Source organism: Dermacentor albipictus, chromosome 2, assembly GCF_038994185.2.
Source record: "Dermacentor albipictus isolate Rhodes 1998 colony chromosome 2, USDA_Dalb.pri_finalv2, whole genome shotgun sequence".
In the NCBI taxonomy this organism is placed as follows: Eukaryota; Metazoa; Arthropoda; class Arachnida; order Ixodida; family Ixodidae; genus Dermacentor; species Dermacentor albipictus.
Genome location: NC_091822.1, coordinates 184648203 through 184667391, shown reverse-complemented (window position 1 = coordinate 184667391; position 19189 = coordinate 184648203). Strand labels below are relative to the sequence as shown.

Here is a 19189-nt window from a genome sequence, read left to right as displayed (position 1 = left end):
TGTTTACAGATGCTCTTCGCAATGCTTGATTGTATACGAGCATTGCAATAAAGCACATCAAACAAATCGCCAAGGCCGGAAGGGAAGGCTAGTTCCACAACCTTAACGGCACCTGAACCATCTTTATAAAAAGCTTTATAAACGGTGACCTGAACATTGCCCACTTCTCCCTCTGTCAACCTCTTTCCGCTCACTACTGTAGATGTTCTTTACATGTGACTCCATTTCAAAAGGAGTTGTGGCTTATGAGAATATGGCTTATGAGGCCAGTTCTGGCCAAAGCGGCGCCATTTTGCTTTTCAATATTCGAGCAGACTTGCAATGATAAGGGTTCTTGCAATGCCCAGAGTGTGGTGTTGTGCTCAGAGCTGGGCTCTCTGAATTTGCCATTGATTTTGTGCATTGTTCTTTCCATATTTTTTTCTCTAGACAGCGGCTGCTTGTACCTTATACCGTAAATTGCGGTGGATTATAATCCAAAAGATGAAACGCTAAGCACATTCAACCGTTGGCTAAATAGCATCGTTTCTGCGGATTCGCGAGTTGTCTTCCACACTGATAAAGCTGCGAATTCGAGTCTGACACCATCGAGTGCAAGCTTAAGGCCCAGACCACGTGGCAGAGGCAGCACTGACCGTGCTGCGCAGCCGAACGACTCGGTCAGCAGTCACCAGATGGCGCCACATGCAAGAGCTCAGATCTTGAGGATCGATAGCAAACCCCTCGCTCTCTCGCGTCTCTTGCGTATCCCAGAATTCTAAGGGAGAAAAAATGTGGGGTGAAGAGGCCGATGAATTGAAAAGAAAACGTAGAGAGAAAAAGAAAGCACCGGTATACAGTACGCCCCTCTTTCAGTAAGCCAACGACGTGCTGTGGCCAAACTGAAGTTTATTTAGATCTGCCAGAAGTAACATTGCGTGTTGCTTGCAGGAACTTCGTACCTGTTGTTCTTCTGTCGCTCTCTTCGTTTTGAAACGCCCTTCACTTTCCTTTCTAGTGTAAGACGTGTCGCCTCTCCAACTTCCACCCTCCTCTTGTTTCGGGAAAGGAAAGGCGCGCATGCGAGAGTGAGGAATCGCGTCCCGAGGTGTCGACGTAATCGCTCGGGATCACCTCGCTACAGGAGCTGGCGTCCGCGCCGTGACGTCACATGATGAGGCCCGGCCCACTTGTTCCATGGCGCGCGCGTTCGGATGCGACGTCGCGCGGTGCAACAAGCGTTCCCTAGGAAGCCCTCATTGCTCCCTTTATTTTTTTTTCTCCATCTCTCTCGCTGACCTCTCTCTTTACCACTTTCTCTCTTTCCTATCTTCCCTCGCACTCCCCTCACTTTCCGCGGTTGTGGGACAGTTCAGACTACCGTGTAAAATCGAAACAGTTTTACGATGCACACGGTCCCTTTTTTTTCCATTTCCTCAACAATGAAGTGCTGCGCCTGTTTCCAGCACCCTTTCAAGCGTTCAGACGCTTCGTTAGCCGGGCACCGGACTCTTCAGGGTAACGGTTTTTAAAAAAAGTAAATTAAATTATGGGGTTTTACGTAACAAAACCACTTTCTGATTATGAGGCATGCCGTAGCGGAGGACTCCGGAAATTCTGACCACCTGGGGTTCTTTAACGTGCACCTAAATATAAGTACACAGGTGTTTTCGCATTTCACCCTCATCAAAATGCGGCCGCCGTGGGTAACGGTTCTTGCGCAGTTAGGGACATTTAATTATAAAATAAATTCTGGGATTTAAAGTTTTATGTATACCGAAACCACGATCTGATTATGAAGCTAGCCGTACTGGGGGACTACGGAATAATTTTTACCACCTGGGGCTTTTTAACGTGCGCTGAATGCCCGGTACATGAACGTTTTGCATTTCGCCCCAACAACAATTTCGGCCGCGACCGGTATTGATCCCGTGCCATCAGGCTTAGCAGCGCAGCGTCAAAGCCACTACGCCACCACGGCGGCTTCGGCAACGCTATCTGCCCGTATTGTGAGAAAGTCTGTCTCTGTCTGTCTCCGCTTGTCTGTCTCGCCTGTCTCCGGAGCTGGAACAACAACAACAACAACAACGACGACGACGACGACGACGATGATGACGACGATAAGGACAACAACAACAACAACCATCATTATCAGCAGCAGCAGCCTATTTTTGATATCCATGATCTCAATTACCTCTATCTTGCGCTAGCTGCTTACAACTTGCCCCTGCGAGTTTCCTAGTTTCATCACCCCACCTAGCTTTCTGCCATCCTCGACTGCGCTTTCCTTCTCTTGGCACACATTCTATAACTTTAATGGTCCACTGGTTATCTATCCTTTTCCTTCCTATCTTATCTACACTTTTCTTTTCAACGACAGTAATAGGGTCCCAGTCAGGATTTGGTAATGCTTTCCCTGTGTACTGCAACTCATTGTTATGCTTCTTTAAGTTTCCTTCTCATGATTGAGATCCTCTTTGAGTAACTCACCTAGATAAACGTACCCCCGAACAGACTTTTGAGGATGACTAGGTATTCTGAATTATTGTTCCCTTGCCAGGCTATCGAATATTATTTTTGTCTTTTGCATATTAAGGTTCAAACCCACTCTTACACTTTCTCGGTTAAGGTCATCAATGATTTGTCGTAGTTGGTCCCCACTGTTGCCGACAAGACCGTGTCATCTGCAAACCGAAGGTTGCTACGCAGAGTCAACAATACGCAGTTCGATATACCCATGTCATGTGCGACTAAGTTATACGTATAAATTTGTTAAAATACATGTAATTAATCTTGGTGATTCAACAACTGTTCTATGTAATAAATAATTTGATTCAGCCGTGTTCTGTATAATGAAGTTCGACTTATTCGCAAGGTTCCCTGCACCATGACTGAACCGGAGAAGCCTAAACAAGAAAACAGCACAGAAAAAGAGGCAGATATTTGGAATGGTATACGAAACGAGACCGACGGCAGCTGAGCAGACGTCGCATTCCAAGCTACATTGTTCGGGCCGGTCTCGGTGAAAGCAATACAATCATGGCCAAATTAATCATGTCCGCAGAAGCCGCTTGCGGGTTGGGACGGTGCTAAAGTATACAAGGGTGGAGTCGGCTGCACTGAGGAGCCGCGTGGTATCCGGATTGTCTGAAAAAAAAAATTAAGTAAATGGCGACGGAGGATGAAAGGAACGTGACTGTGAAAGGGGGGAGGTGGGGAACTTAGCCGTTGAAAGTAACTTAATAGTAATAAAAAAAAGACAATATATAGAGAAAGGAAATTCGCCGTGTCACGAGAGTCTCAAGAACGAAGTCAGTGGAAGGAAGTATGTTTGGAATGCGTAGGGGAGAGATGCGCCCTCGGGTGGAGTTTGTAGCAGAAATTGTCAGCGTCAGTAGATGTAGCGAAACGTACAGATAAATGTATATAGTAACAGCATTGACCTGTAATTTTTTTTTCAGTGTTCTGTTAGATTATAGCACGTTGGTTTAAGCCAATTACGAATTACATAACTAAGGGGAACAAAGAAAGCGAGGAAGCAAACACGGAGAAAGGAAATGAAACAGGGAGCAACAAAAAATTAGGCATACGCCACCATATGTGATGACAGTCAATGACGTAACAGGCGACAACAAGTTATGTTTTCATAGTTATTTTAGCATGTGCTGCTCTTCTAGCGTATCCCTTCGTCGCTTGTTTACATACCGCAGCATGTACGTGCAATAAAGATCCCCGTTTCAAAGGCAGTGCTTAATTGTCCTTTTTTGCATTATTTAGTTTCGTCTTCGTTCAAGAAGTCAGGCTGTTATACTTCGAATCACGCAGAGTCAACTTCTGCCCAGTCTTTGACGCTGCGAATGTCATTCGTTGTTGAATGATAGAACGGTAGTTTTTCAGCCGTGTCACAGCTAGAGATTGCAGCTATTACGTGTTGCAAGACAGGAATGCTTTCGTGGCGAGCAGATTTGCGGCTATTCGAGGCAATCGACCGCACATTAAGGCATCGCTGTCCTGTCCTGCCCTTTCTCTCCCCCCTGAAGAAAAGAAAGAAAACGTGAACGATACACGGACTTATGTGTGTATACATACGAAAGAACCAACATCGTCTGTCGCAGCAGACGACAGCAGACAAACTCATCGACGCTCCCCGGCTTCGTAGGTTAGTCTGTCCGTACCAGCGTGCCCCGTCCTCACAAGGCCTAACAAACGGCCTCTCGCACAGGGAAGCCCATTGTGCACACATGTCGCAGTAGTCTCCCCTACTCTCGTTCTTTCCTGTCCTAAGCGTGTATATACAACCTCCAGCTAGGCGAGTGTGTACACGAGCTCGAGCCCTCTTCGCTAAGTCCCTAGTTCCGTGCACTGTTATAGCAACCATGTCTCTTGCTACCCGGACCGGTTTGGGCACTAATGTGGAGGGAGTACGCACGGGCGCTACGAGACTGTATCAGTCCGCCGCCACGTCTGACCGCTCGTTGTCTAGCTATAGCAACTCTCTTTTTGGAATGCTCAAATACGTGTTCTTCGCGTTTACTGTTGTTCGTCCTCGGCCCTTCCGAGAGACCTCACCGTCGTGAGGACGTTACCACGAAGGGCTATTTCACAGCGCGTCAGTATACCATCGCTCCATCCGCTGTGCCACGCTGGGCGTCCTCTATACTGCTGCACGGAGTTAAGGAGACCGAGTGCGCACGCGCGCTCACGCACAGGCGCGCTGCAGGGCGAAAGAAGACGAAGCGAGCCGAGTCAGAGCAGCAGCAGCAGCAGCAGCTAGCTATATAGCTCGTGTCTTGGACTCTGCGACGCCATCCCCGAAGGCAGCCCTGCGCGCCGGAGGGGATTGCTGCTGCCGCCACCGCCTCTGGCTTGGGCCGGCGGCCGATCAGATTAGCTCCCCGGGAATCCGCGAAATTCGATAGTGCCGGGATTAATGGCCGGTCCATGTCGCTTCATCTGGGCAGGCCACCGGGTCGCTCCTCGCTGCAGCCGCCCCGCACCGCGCTGCTTCCTTTTTCCGTCGCCATCTTTCCTTCGCCTTCCCTCTCCTCTCCTTTGGCGTCTTCTTTTCGTTATGTCTGGACGTCCCGTCCCCTCACTTCCCGTGTGAGGCAGATCGGGATGAAAGTTGTAGAAATAGGGGGAGTCGCCGAGTTTGCCTTGACATGCTTACGGACCAATCTTGGCGCGGAGCTGCGACCGCCGTCTCGAGTTCGCCTACCTCCAACTGCCCCCCCCCCCCGTCCTCCCTCCCACCCCCCCACTCCCCATACGCTTCTGGGGACTCTTCTGCTGCTAGCGTAGTCGCGGTGTCAAGACCATTCCGGTATAGCTAATGGGAAACGGCCGAGAAAAAAAGGGACGATCGGAATGCAGCCGGTTTGCGTATAGTTGAAGTCGGGCGCTCTCGGACGTGATTGTGATTGTTGTCAAAGCGCTCAGCTATTGACTAACCAAAAATGTACCGTAAACAAGATAAACACAGACAACCTAGACAACGCAGATGGTTTTTTTGTATAGGTTCTTCAGCCAAGTCATCAAACTTGTAGAGAAAACCTATCAACCATAAAATATTTTCGAGCTACGCGTCGACGACCAGAGTAAAAGCAATAAAAAAGGAAGAAAAATAAGAACTCTGAAATGCGCGAATGGAATAGCAGATTCAGAAAAAAGAAAGAAAGCGAAAACACTGGTACAAAAGAGGAATGTGGGAGTTGTTTGTCGCGCTTTGTGCCCGTATTTGCTGTGTTTTATTTTTTTTTCTCTCTCCTGTTTTGTTGTTTCAATAGCGCGTGTCAATCAACACATACGGTCAATCAGTCCCTACCTTAGCTCTTCTTAGGCTGACTGTACAGCTAACCCAAAAATGTTAAAATAATAAAATTCTGCGGGCCAAAGCCATGATATGTTTACGAGGCACGCCGTTGCGGGAGAATTCCGCATTAGTTAACTGTGGTTCTTTAACGTGCCCACAATGCACGGTACACGTGCGTTTGTGTGCATCGCACCCTGTCGAAATGCGGCTGCCGTGGCCGGGATTTCACCCTGCGCCATCAGGCTCAGCAGCGCAACAACAAAGCCACCGCGCCACCAAGGCAGGCCCGAAAAGAGGGTAGCGGTTCCGGGGAAGGCAACGAGCGAGGACAACGCCGCATTAAAAAAAAAAAAAAAAGAAGAACATGCGCAGCTTGCACTAGTTGTGCAAGGCTGGAATCAACAGCGGTGCTTGTGATCACTTAGCTTTTACGTGGCTTGCCTAAGTTGTGTGTAGGGTTTGCGACCTTATGCTAGGTTTTGCGAGGTTATGCCAGGTTTTGCTAAGTTATTGCCTCGGTAGGCTTGACGCTGGGAATTTTCGAGCAGTCGCAGTCCGGTATCGCTTTCTCGGTGACGTCGAGCGTTCAGGCGCCGACTCTCGCGATCCCTGGACTGAAACTCAGGGCCGGTATTTTGTAGCGATGCCTTTTTCGATTCTATGCTTTTTCAGACTTTTCGCGCTTGGCCACTGGTCAGAGCGACGGTCTGCCCACATTATCAAAGCGATCAGGCGGCCGCGTGTGGTGGATGATAAGAATAGCATAGAATAACGCATAAGGCATCGCTACAAAATAGCGGCCAGGATCCTCGACTCGGCGTCACCCCTTCTCAGCCGCAGCTTCGGCGCGGTGTTCCGGATCGGCTCGGTGGTGACGCATCGCTTTTTGCTTGGCAGTACGGCGCTCTTCCTGGTGAGCCGCTTCTTCTTTGGACGTCTGGACTTTCCTCGGTCTTCCAATGGCAGCAGCACGTAAGCACGGAGTAGAGGAGGCGAGAGGTGGGTCACCGCGTCGGCTGTTCCGAGCTTTTACTCGCCTGTGACGTCACGACACTGCCCTACGCGAGCGGGGTGCGAGGAGGTTACGTGGGTCGGTGCTCTCGCAGGTGATTGCCAGGCTAGAGGCGGCGCATAGCTGGGCTGAGTTTTCTGGTAACGCCCTACGGCGGAACTAAAAGCCTAAGCAGCTCAGGGCCGCTATTTTGTAGCGATGCCTTATCACACTAAGAAAAAAAAGAGTACCTCTTACTCTTTTTGAAGAGTCTGGATTCGCCACGTATACGACACACTTTGTGGGAGACACGCGAACTCTCTTTTGGCAGAGAGTCCCGAGACTATCTGTGCTCCATAGAAGGTGTTTGCGTGACTCCGCACACAATAGTCATGCATACTCTGTTGTAGTAGTCGCCTATACTCTCTCAAAGGGGTTACAAGATTAGTGCTGAGGGAGTCGGTTAACAATTCTAGATGAGTCAGACGACTCAAGATAAAGTGTCACATGAACACTGCAAGTATGATTCCGGTAACTATTCTAGATGAGTCTGATGATTCCAGCAGTGTGTGTCAAGTTACCCTTAGTGCGTGGTGCCGGTCTCTTGCAAATAAAGTAAAGCAACTGATCCATGCAAGTCATTTCACTCTTGGATGGCAGTGTCGAGCCGCTTTTCAAAATGTGTCAACAACTCTTGCTGTAAGTACACACGACTACGGCTAGTTCTCAAGAAGACTACTGTGAAAAGACAACATAGGATAGCAAAGAATCCACAGTAAACATGTCAAAAAGCACATGGCAGGTTAGCAAGAAAAAGTTAATATTTCATCAATCTTTGTTATTGTCTTCTGGAAAATTCAAATGTATCAGTCAGCAGAGAATCACCATGAAAGCAAGACAGTTCTCATTACTATTAAACTGGAATCAATAGCCAACCAAGCAAAATGTAGCAAAAGCAAAATCCAATATGTAGCCTGCAGCTGCATATGCATGACACTGCAATGCCACTCAGAACCTTGATGAGACCCCAAAATATTATGTAACTCATGTAGAAGTTTAATTCACCACCGCACAAGTCTCTTATAATATGTCAAAAGATTTATAAGTTCAACCTATTTCCCTGTTCTAAACTTACGACTTAACATTCTAAGCAAGTAAGCTACACATAACAAATAAGAAAGGCTGCACTTATGTGCAAATGAGACCCACATAATGAAGTGCAATAAAAACAACATTCCAACTTAGATTACATTATCTATGCATTATACTATGCTTGTTAAAAACAACTGGTTGGCAATTGATAATCCAATCTAACAGTAAAAACAGCTGTCTTACGTTATGGTACTCTTGTTGGCACTTTTTCCCACACAATTTGTGCATGTTAGCGTGAGATGAAAATTGATCTGAAAAACACCACAATAAAAAGTTGTGCATCAATTTTATTCTGTCATACAACATGCAACAGTGTATAAAAACTTCATAACTGACAAAATTACAAAAATAAATACAGCAACACTTATACTGATCATTTATTTATGTTGAGAAACATACTTTTGCAAGACTAAGTATAATAGCTGACACAGACAATTTCACAGGTAGAAATAACCGCTAATACAAAACTTTCCATAATGCAAACACATTGACAAAATAAGTAGCACAGGTAGCTGTATTTTGTTACGTCAAAGATGGCGCATGAATTATGAGGACAAGGAAGGAAGCAGAACACATAAACTATACCCAGCTACATGCACGCAGCTGTAACAATACACATAGTGCACAAAGATCCAGAAGAAACAAAGAGGAAGATGTGAGGAAGGCTTCTTTTACTCATCACACGTTATCCTGTAAGAGCACATTATGCACTGGCTGCAATCTATCCTCAGCCCATACATGAATAAGTTACATTAGGTGCCACATTTACAAATCACTCATACAAGGTTCTTGTGATTTCCCTTATTCCAATCTTTACCTAAGCAAGCATGACTGAGTTACATAAAGCCTCCCTACGGCTTGGCACATATACAGAAAGAAGTGTTTCTATAAACACTGGAGGTCACGGACGGCTGACTGATTATGATGACTTTTAATTCTTTTGTCTTTGTCATTATGATTATCTATCACAGTAGTCTTTTGTAGAGTGAAACACTTCCAGATAATACACTGTGTGCAACCAAGTGTGAATACCTGTTCTGGATTTTATTTATTTCTACCTTTTTCTGGTGTCCCGCTAAGGTAACAATGGCGCAAAGGATTGTCTTCCCAATGTATGCGTTCCCATACAACAGGAGCAGATGATAAGCCACATTAATGGTGCGTGAAATAAAACATCTGTGCCTAACTTTCTCCTGCCACTCCAATCTGGAGTGATTTTTTTTTTGCTTTCTGTGTACACTAGCACAGGTGCTACGTAGTCCCCTTGGTGCCCAAAGCAACTCTCACACCCGAGCAGGATGTCCATTTTTAAAATTCTATGCAAAACTCTGGTTATGGGGGACAATTGCAAACTTATATTTTTGCTTTGTATCTTAATTATGTTGTTGACCTTTAATTTTAGCCACTTCACTACTTTTCTGCAGGTGCAGACAGGCCATTGCACCAATGCTAGGTTTTGAAAACACCAGAGCAGGGTAGAAAGCAAGAACAGATATTTATAATTTGGGTGCCCACTCTGCATTGCATGGATATGTTTCAATGAACGATAAAACTACTTGGTAGATAAACATATGAAAGATAAGGGAATTAAGCTCGAAGCCTACCATATCAGTAACTGGGAATTTCATGTGTAAATGAAATTTTGCTATTCCCAGTGATGAAGAAACAGTTTTGACAATATGTGCCAAGGTCACCAACTCACTCATGCTCACAAAGGAAACAAAATAAAAGCAAGCAAGATTAAAAGAAGTTCGAACTTGCAACCTAAAGTGAGACACCTCGCATGACTGATTTACGTATTTACTGAGCATAAATTACATCTGGCGCATAATCTGCTTGTACAAGATGACAAACAATGAGTTCTGTAAGCCTTGTGGGACGATTCTGTGTGAAAGAGAAATCTATTTGATCATTACCTTTTGGGTATGTGTATCTCAGAACTGGTGCTAGTCTGAGTTCTTACATAGTAGACGTCATTGAGTACTGTAATTCTAATGCCTGCCACTGCTATAAATTTCTGTTAGTCGCACTGTCATGAAGCAGTTATGTTCAATAATTAGCGGCAGTCACCGCTGAAACACTCAGTACAAAACACGAAATAAATATATGCAGTCGGAATGTAAATGTCGAACAAAGTTATAATCAATTCTACATTTCACAGAACTGTCTTTTTTTCTGTTAGTGTGTCAATACCATTTCCACATTCACAAACATTTTTGTATTGCTCTCCTGACAAATGCAGGAAAATGCAGTCTTTAACAGAAGCCCTTGGGAAGACAGCCCAGAGTCGCTTTGACAAGAGGACTTGCCTTAAACTTTCGTCGCTATGTTGTAGGTCACTGTAGCAAGGGGAACATTTTGCTGATTGAATATTACTCGAAATATTTTTATTATTTGTACTAGAGGTTTGAAAAGAGAGCCAATTGTAGAGTTCTTCATGCAGATTTAATATATTCCATTAGTTTTTGTTTAGCTGCTTCTCGAGTTATGTCCTACACAACAACAAAATACATAGTCATATTTGCAAGCACTTTCTTGTGTATAAAACTTTCACAAAAAGCAGTGTGCTGCAGCTAACTCAGCTCTTTGTAGACTGCAAAGTGCCAATATCTATTCAAACAGCATGTAAAGTTACTAGAAGTATGCAAGATTAGTAGGCAGGCAGACAGGCCTGACTACTAATCTTGCATTCTTCTCATGCTATTGTGAAAAAAAAATAGAATATACTTCAAAAACTTTTTCTCACAATAGCATGACAATAACCTTATGCACTTATAATTGTCCCATACTAACGAAATTTGGCATACATACTATTCAAAATATGCAGAATGCTGATATCTAATTGAAATTGCAATCTGTAAAATGATTTAATGTGGCCTAATATTTTTTGCATAGTTCCAGTAATTGTACAAGCCATTTCGATAGGTGTCATCACTTTGCAGTATATAACTAGCTAAATAAGATACAGCATGAAGCTATTTCTGAAAATTTTATACACAGGAAAGTGCCCACAAGAATATTTTGCCACTGTGTAGGACCATAACTAAAGAACAGCAGCTACACAAAAATCAATGACAATTCAAATCTAATAAAACACTTTATGAATGAGAGTATATTCAAATCTCTAGTACAAATATATAAAAAAGTTGTTTTGAGGAGTATTTCCCCTTAATAAGTGGGTGTCAGTGTTTTCTACCAAAGTGTTAGAAAATGCCTTCACGCATACCATGGGTAACTTTATAAATAGCACACGCACGCATCTGCCTAAAAAGCCCCACGCCCTGCTTGCATTCATTAGTCATTTTTGCATTCTGTTGTATGTCACCATTTGCATCCCTTAATATTGAGTGTGCAAAACCAAAAACAACCTAATACCATATTTACTCGCATAATGATCGCACTCGCGTAACGATCGCACCCCTAAATTCTGATGTCAAAATTAGATTTTTTTATTTATTGTGTAAGATTGCACCCCAAACTTGCCGCAGTGATATGTCATGTGCCAAGTCTAGCTAATAATGATCGCGCTTACCATCTGTCAACTGCTATGCGAACAACTCTTCAAGACAAACCAAGCAGTCTGCACGCACTAAACATTCTTAAGCAGATGCCCCATTTCATTCCTTCCATCACTTTCCGCACTTATATGACAAAAAAAAGCTACAACCAAACTTGCTTTTATATGTGTAGGCTTTGTAATGGTTGTGGTCAACAAAAACAACAAAAAAGGCGGCTTTCGTTTCTTCTCGTCTGCACTTCTGGGCACGCAACAAATCGCGAGTGGCAATGATAGCAGCCACATTTACAGTGATACGTTAGAAGTGTACCCTATTCATTCGCCGACGTTTGTAACGCAGCTAAGATATTCGCCCACCCTTAGCGGAAACGTGCCATATTAGGATAGTGGTGAAGACAAATGCCGCAGTTTCCGCAGCATGCCCGCCATGTGTTCCTATGTCACAGGCAGCTAAGCGCGCCCATCTGTTTCTGTCCCCTCAAAGTGGACATGGCTATGTTATTGCCGCAAACCTGCAGATATTATTCATTACTGATACGGAAGAAACTGTTTGAATGCACGTAATGTACTCACGAAAAGAAAAAAAAAATCGTGTTCGGCGCGTTCGGCTTGCTCTGCCGGCCACCATGTTTTTGTTTTTTTTGTGTCCCGCAGTACATACAGAGGCAGCCACCTCTTTGTTGACCTGTTGTCATCCCGTAGCAAATGCCAGAGGATATATTTTTTTCTTTTTGTGGGAAATTTACCCAGCGTAATGATCGCACCTCTGAATTTGAGTCAATTTTTTTTTACAATAAAGTGCGATCATTATGTGAGTAAATAGGGTAACACACTGAATTTTTAGCCTGTAAAGGGGTTGTATACAAATGGGGGCAGCCAACTCTAGTGCGACAATAAACAAATATTTGTTCTCACAATAATGAAACCAGTCATAAAATATATCCTACAAATTTGGAAATGAATGCCCAATAAACCTTGCCGATTGTCACATTAATTTCCTAAACAAGATATTCTGATGTTTATAATTCCTAGTTTAATTCACTTTCTCTAGTAAATGGGCTCTGACCTAGACTATTCAGTGTAGGAGACTAACCCAGACCTGGAAGCCAATATTTAAATCCGAAATAAAGTTATTCATCCCACGACCACGTCACTGCTATGTCATCAGAAGCGTGCATCCATGGACATATAGTCTGTAAAATAATTTTTACATGATCTGTACTGTTCATCTTGCACTAATAAATTAGGAAATGCATTTGCTATTTAAAGCACTGCTGTAAACCTTTGTGTTTGAGAAATGCAATACTCAAAAGTGTAACACAACCAATGTGTACATGAAACCTACGATGCCTTTGACATTCGTCAGTGTGACAAATAGGCACTGAGAAATGCCAAGGGAATCATAGCTTTTGTGTTTCAAACCTTGTATGCGAGTATATTACTGGTATCTTTGCAGCGAAGGGAAGTCCCATTATTATCAGACTTATGAGGGGAACTCATGTTTCTCTAGTTTAATATTTTCTTTTTTGAGCTCCTATATTCTTTACTTTTCCAAAAATAATGGGTGTTTGAAATAAGTACTCTATATTGCTCTTAAATTTTTCCTGCACCAAAGCCCACGTTGGGTTACATTTCTTGAACACTTTGCAGTGCTGTAGATTATCAAAAGGAAGAAAAAAAATGCCGTAAGTTTGCATTTTAGCCTTCTGTATAACAAGTATGAACCTATCAATTACATAGACAAGTACAAAAGAACTATGAAAAACTGTGCATAAAGACAGACATACATTATAATAGCAGGAATCGATGGTGAGAATTCTAACAGAAAGGAACCATTAAAAACTAGGCACTAAAGACACATATTAATTATAATAACACAAGTATTTGCTAAGGATTTGAAGAGACAAAAAAGGATGTCTCTTCAAATCACTCCACCCCAACATTCATCCATGGTTCGATGAGTGACCACAGCTGGTGATGCGGTTTGGATAGGTGGAAGCTGTGTGCAGCTGTGAAATAGGTGGAACATGTTGAGGGTCACCAAAGGTTGCACGCTGGTTGCACAGCAGGTTGCCTCGATCACCGGACTTACTCGACATCATGCGTTGAGCCTGGTTATATGTCGTTTGCAAGAGGCCTGGCCCAAGTGTGTGGCACGGCTTGGGTAAAATTTCGAGGCAACCTGAAAAACACAGATCCATATCTATAAGCAACAAAATATTCTCCATCATAGGGCAAACCTGAAGTTTACCATCAGCACATAGCAGATAATGAAAACAGACACAGGTCACCAGACTTGAGGTATGCAGATGTGCAAAAGTGTAAATGAATGTGAAGAGCTGCTTATAGGACGGAATGTTTCATTCCGTCTTTTGTAGATCCATAATAGTATCTTAACATATAGTCAAGTGTACTGGGCCCTCCCTAAAAAAATTCAAATAACGGGGTTTTACGTGCCAAAACCACTTTCTGATTATGAGGCAGGCCGTAGTGGAGGACACCGGAAAGTTCGACCCCCCGAGGTTCTTTAATGTGCACCTTCATCTAAGTACACGGGTGTTTTCGCATTTCGCCCCCCTCGAAATGCGGCCGCCGTGGCCGGGGTTCAATCCTGCGACCTCGTGCTCAGCAGCCCAACACCATAGCCACTGAGCAACCACGGCGGGTATGGCCCTCCCTATTTCTGTAAGTAGGCTATTTCATGCGAGCTGTCCCGACCTGGCACACGACCAATTGAAATTTCTTTTCGAAAAACTGGAGGCCCTTCAATATAGGACAAATGTTAATTTCAAGAAATACTTGTGTAACGCACCAAACTGTGCATCCTAAAAGGCACAGCCAAAAAATTGGTTCCTTCATTAAGGGGGCCGAATTTTTCAGGACAATAAAGAGAGGCCTTACACCAAAAATTGAACTGCTTATTAGCCACTGCTCAGGTTATTATGGGTCATTAAAAATGGACAAAATGGCCTATTAATTTTATTTTCATAGAACTCGCTTACAGCAAAAGCTGCAAATTTATGTAATCCACATATTTAGGACTTGTGCTGCATGCAAAAACTGGTTTCAGGAAGATAAATTATGCAGCAGTGCACAGAGATGAGGATGAACTAGCAAAAAAAGTCAGTTTTGGTGTAAGTTTATCGGCATACTTACTATTGAGGCAGTCCTAGTAAATTTATGCCCAATAACATGTATGAAGTACACCGTATTGTTTTTAAATTGCTAAAGCTTTATCAAAGTAGTTTTGTGTCAAGCAAGAAAAAAAATTGTACAAGTGGTCTCCTACTAGTTTCAAAATTTGCATCGCACTTCATCTAATCCGCATAGCCTCTTGGCGGCTAAGGCAAAGTGGATGGACTTGAGCATTCCTGCACCGATAGCAGGGAGTCTAAACTGCTTCGAAGTTAATTCTTTCATTGCTGAGTGGCTACAAGCCACTTCACTCAAAAATTTGCCACTTAATTACATGCATTTACCTCGATCTTTCTGTCAGCTTCCAGCCTGCTTGGCATCATCACGAAGGCTGCCAACTTTCTAGTGGACGTAGTCAGGACACGGTGGTGGCAGGACGCAGTGGCAGGAGCCGCCAAAGGCTTCGAACTCCCTAGGGGACATAGTGAGGACACGGTGGTCGTAGGATGCAGGAAGGGAGCCACCAGAGTGTACCTGCAGCAAATTTGCACAAACGCTCTTAGTCCTAACATGTCATAGTTTACAAGAAAAATTCAGCTGTCTGTGTAACATGGATACCAATACAAATAAATGTAAACAGTTAGGTCCTACAACACAACTAAAACATCGACAAAGAAGAAATGGTACTTATGTTTATGAAAATCCAAGCAATGAAAAAAAAATGTGCATCCGATTTGTGCGTGGAAGCTCAATGGTAACCTGAGCACATACCATCAAGTGATTTGCTAGTCAACTGGAAGCCTCTTAAAATGTCATTGTATATTTTTTACATGCACTATGTTAAGCTGCATTAAAACAAGTTCAATATCTCTGAATATAAGAAAATCACGAAGCAATTCAATTAATGAATTCCAGTGGTCATTAATGCAACAAAGTGCAAGCTCTGAATGAAGCAGGCCAAATTGGGTAGTGACAAATAACAATGTGGTTCTCTACATCTTGTTTTTCTGGCTTTCGCTGTAGCATTAAAATACACAAGAAATTTCACATTCCTGACATTTAACCCTGCAAATTTTTATTCCATAATGCATAATACTTCAGCAAGAGCACTATTGCTGTCTTTTAATCGTAAATAGTGATAGAACAAAAAATTTTACTGGAGCCAATGTTTGGCAAGAAAAGTTATCTCCTTTTCTTTGTCGAAACATTGGCTTCAGCGATGCTCCTTGTTCTACGACTCTTATCATTTCAAGTCTCTGTCTTCCTGTGAACCTCTGTACTTTCAATGTTGTATCAATTAAATTGTAATAACAGAGAATTAGTAAATGTAGCTGATGAAGAATTTGTGCTTGTTGGTAGATAATGACAGAGTAAGTGCACAACATAGAGATACGGACAAAGGAGGCTTATGTGTGTCGTCTCCTACAGCCATGTTTCTCTCTTTTGGACGATTACTCTATCTAGATGTAAAAGTATTACCCTTTGCACAATAATGCTGAAATTTTTCAAGGCCAGGAAAGTGGACACAAAAATGAAAACAAATAGTATCATATGCTAATGAGATATGCAAAAGTGCCTGCTACGATCTGTCTCACCCATAACGTGCTGGATAAGATGGCGTCTTCTGGATGTTGCCATTTCTTGAATACCTAAAATAAAGTACATTTCAAAATTACAATGATACACAGAACAACAGCAGTAGCAGAGGAGATAATGCATTGTTTAGTAAAAGAAAGTAAACTAATCTCTGATACACCGCAGACGAAATTTCCTTTATTAAATTAGTAGAAAAATACACCACACCTCATTTCATTCAATGATGTGAGCGTTTCTTGGTACAAGAAAAAAGGTATTTCTGCATGAAAACAGTAAAATAATCATAGCATTCTACTTTTACAAAATACGCTACAGTGACAAAGCCAACTACGGCTGTGTATACTTAAAATTGTTATATGCACCTTACAATAGCCAAGACAGGATAAACTTGGGTTCATGTGCAGCTGACCGGGAGATACAACTTTGCAATCAGCTCATTTCTGCTTGCCAAATATCTGCACTAACATAAGACTACAAATAAAAAGACCCTCTTTTTCATAAAACACCGGACTCAAAATAGAAAATCCAGTAGGAATAGCAAAAATTCTCTACACAACACAGCCAGGTTTTGTGCGCCTAGTAGGATTTACTATATAAAGGTTGCAGCAAATTCATGCTTTTAAATATTTACAACCGTGAAAATAAAGATGACATAAACAATAATAGCATTATACATCGGCTTATACTGTAAGCCAATGTGTTTCCGACTTGACGCCAAATGCACATTAAATTTGTTCTGTTTCAACGCTTTTAAAGGGTTGTGTCTGTTCGCTCGTGCATGCAGCCGCCTTACTGCTACGAAAATATCTGTGCTGCCACATCGCCTGACACTGCCATACAGCGTGGTAGCGTTTTTATTATTCGCGACAATATACCTAAAGCGCTAGTAAATCTTCAGAATAGACTACTGTTTTTTCGACAACCTGTCTTCGCCAGCGAAAGTCACACTGGTCACACTACACTTCAAGTTACGCAGTACTTGGTATTCTACGGATTTTTCGATGCGACAGGCCACTCGTCATTGGAGTCGTTAAGAACGGTGTTTATCTATGGCAGTACAGCTTTGCTATAATTTCAGATGCTCTCCTGAGACTTCCGTCTGCCAGTAGTATTTTCGCATACATACGCCCACGCATGCTTAAGAAACGTCTGTGAACTGCCAAGAGAAACGTGGCGCAAAATGTAGCCGTGCCGGAAGGGCCGATTACGCGCCGTTTGTAAACTCGGAACAAAAGCTGATATGCTTACCTGAGAGGTTAAGAGAAATATGGCACAGGTCACTCTCCGCTGGTAGTCTTTCGTATGCATCTGGTCGTCTCTGCGTTGCGATCTCCCATATCACAAGGAAAATGCAGTGCAAAACGCAACACTTCCGGCGCTTGTTGCACTTGCTCGATGTCGGCAAAGACGAAATCGGCGACACGCCACTGCTGGCGGCAGTCGTCCTCGTCGCAATCACACAGCACGGACAGAAGTTCCCACCGTAACTTGCCGCAACGCCTGGTTGCAGTCGCCCTCCTTTCAGAACCACTCCAAAGAATAAAGAACCACGACTCGACGAGAACGTATTCGCGCGATATGCAACACAACTAAAAATGGCGTCATACTATTGACGGCTTCGGCTTTGGATCATTTGAATCCGCACAACTAGTTTCGGTTTTCTTTCCTTGCGTTGAAACAAAAACTGTTTTGCTCACTGATAATTTTCCGTCAAGTAAGTAATAATACTCACGAATGAAACAGCCGTGAATTTAACACGCGTCTTGAAATACCAGCTACGTTCACTTCGCAGAAGCAAAATTTGCTCGTCCGAGTGCGGTTACGTTTGAAATATCTATCGTTGGGCTGTCGAAGCGTGCTCGAAGTGGGAAGACGCGGCGTAATTGTTCTTAATTTGCTTAGCTATAACGGTGCGGCTGCCCTTGATCTCTGTCGAATGCAGTTTGCTCTGATGTAAGGTATAACTACAAAGCCGCCGACGTTACTGAATAATCTAGTGCACCTGAAGCTGCCAGAACTACGGTATTTTCTCCACAATTTCTTGCGACTGCGTTCCGCTGTCACCAAATGCGAGCGTAGTGTTTGACGGAGATTTAGCAACACATTTTCCCGAAATATCGTTCACCGCTGTATCACGACGTGGAGAAGCAGCGTTGTTGGTCCTCAGTAAAATTTTCTGTTTATTGCGAATTTTGCGATAGCAGTTATATGGGCACAGCCGTCGAAATATATCTGTCGGTTTTACCGCGAGCTTACGTATAAAGTCAAGTGCGATAAGATCCCATCCCGCGCCGTTGACTGTGCGCGTTAAAGGAAGTGTTCGAGGCTGAGCCGGGCTGGATGGCCGCCCCAAGTCAAGTATCTAAGGAGGTCACGTGATAAAACGCGCGCAAGCCGGGAGAGGGAGGCGCTAGTTTAGCGCGCTTCTCCTCCTCTAGCCGTTGCTCTAGCCCGGTCTTGCGCCACCCTCGCTCTGTTTTGGAAATAATTTCCGATGGATGCAAAGCTGAGAGTGGGGGGGAGGCGAGGTAGGGGTGTGCTTAGATAGCGCAAATTTTCGGAGACGCTTTGAAGGAAGAGGCAGCAGAAGCGTTCGGTCCGCTCTGCTCGCGCCCTTCATCACGCCAACGCTGTGACAGCGAGTGTTCGCCGTCATTGAGTGAGATCTGTTGATGTTTGCACGTGCGCGCGTGACCCAGTGCTTGATAATTTCAGGAGTAAGCGAATGTTTACTGCAGTTTATTCAGCCGATGAAACTAAGAACCTTGGTTCGTGCAATAGTTCGTGCAGTGGTTCATGCAGCATTGGGGTGAAACTGCTGTGTTATTGTTTTTATATTTCTAGGGGGTTCCAAAGCAGTGTTGCGTACACTAATATGTGTTTCTGGTCGCGGAACGCAACGCACTGCGGTAGCCCAGTGGTTTTGGTGTTGCGCTGCTGAGCTCGAGGTGACGGGTCCAACCACAACCGCGGCAGTCACATTCCAACCGCGGGGTCAGAATGCGAA

The 19189-nt window shown here is 43.7% G+C and overlaps 2 long non-coding RNA genes across 2 annotated transcripts in view; one reads left to right on the top strand and one right to left on the bottom strand.

The window, feature by feature from the left end:
- Positions 1 to 19189, top strand: part of LOC135920141 (uncharacterized) — a 303939-nt gene that overhangs the window by 263096 nt on the left and 21654 nt on the right. The window lies entirely within an intron of this gene.
- On the bottom strand, positions 8212 to 17735 carry LOC135920091 (uncharacterized). Its single transcript, XR_010570171.2, has 4 exons — positions 17431 to 17735; positions 16182 to 16235; positions 14931 to 15120; positions 8212 to 13633 (listed from the first exon to the last, which is right to left on the bottom strand). It is a non-coding gene; the product is annotated as an uncharacterized lncRNA (long non-coding RNA).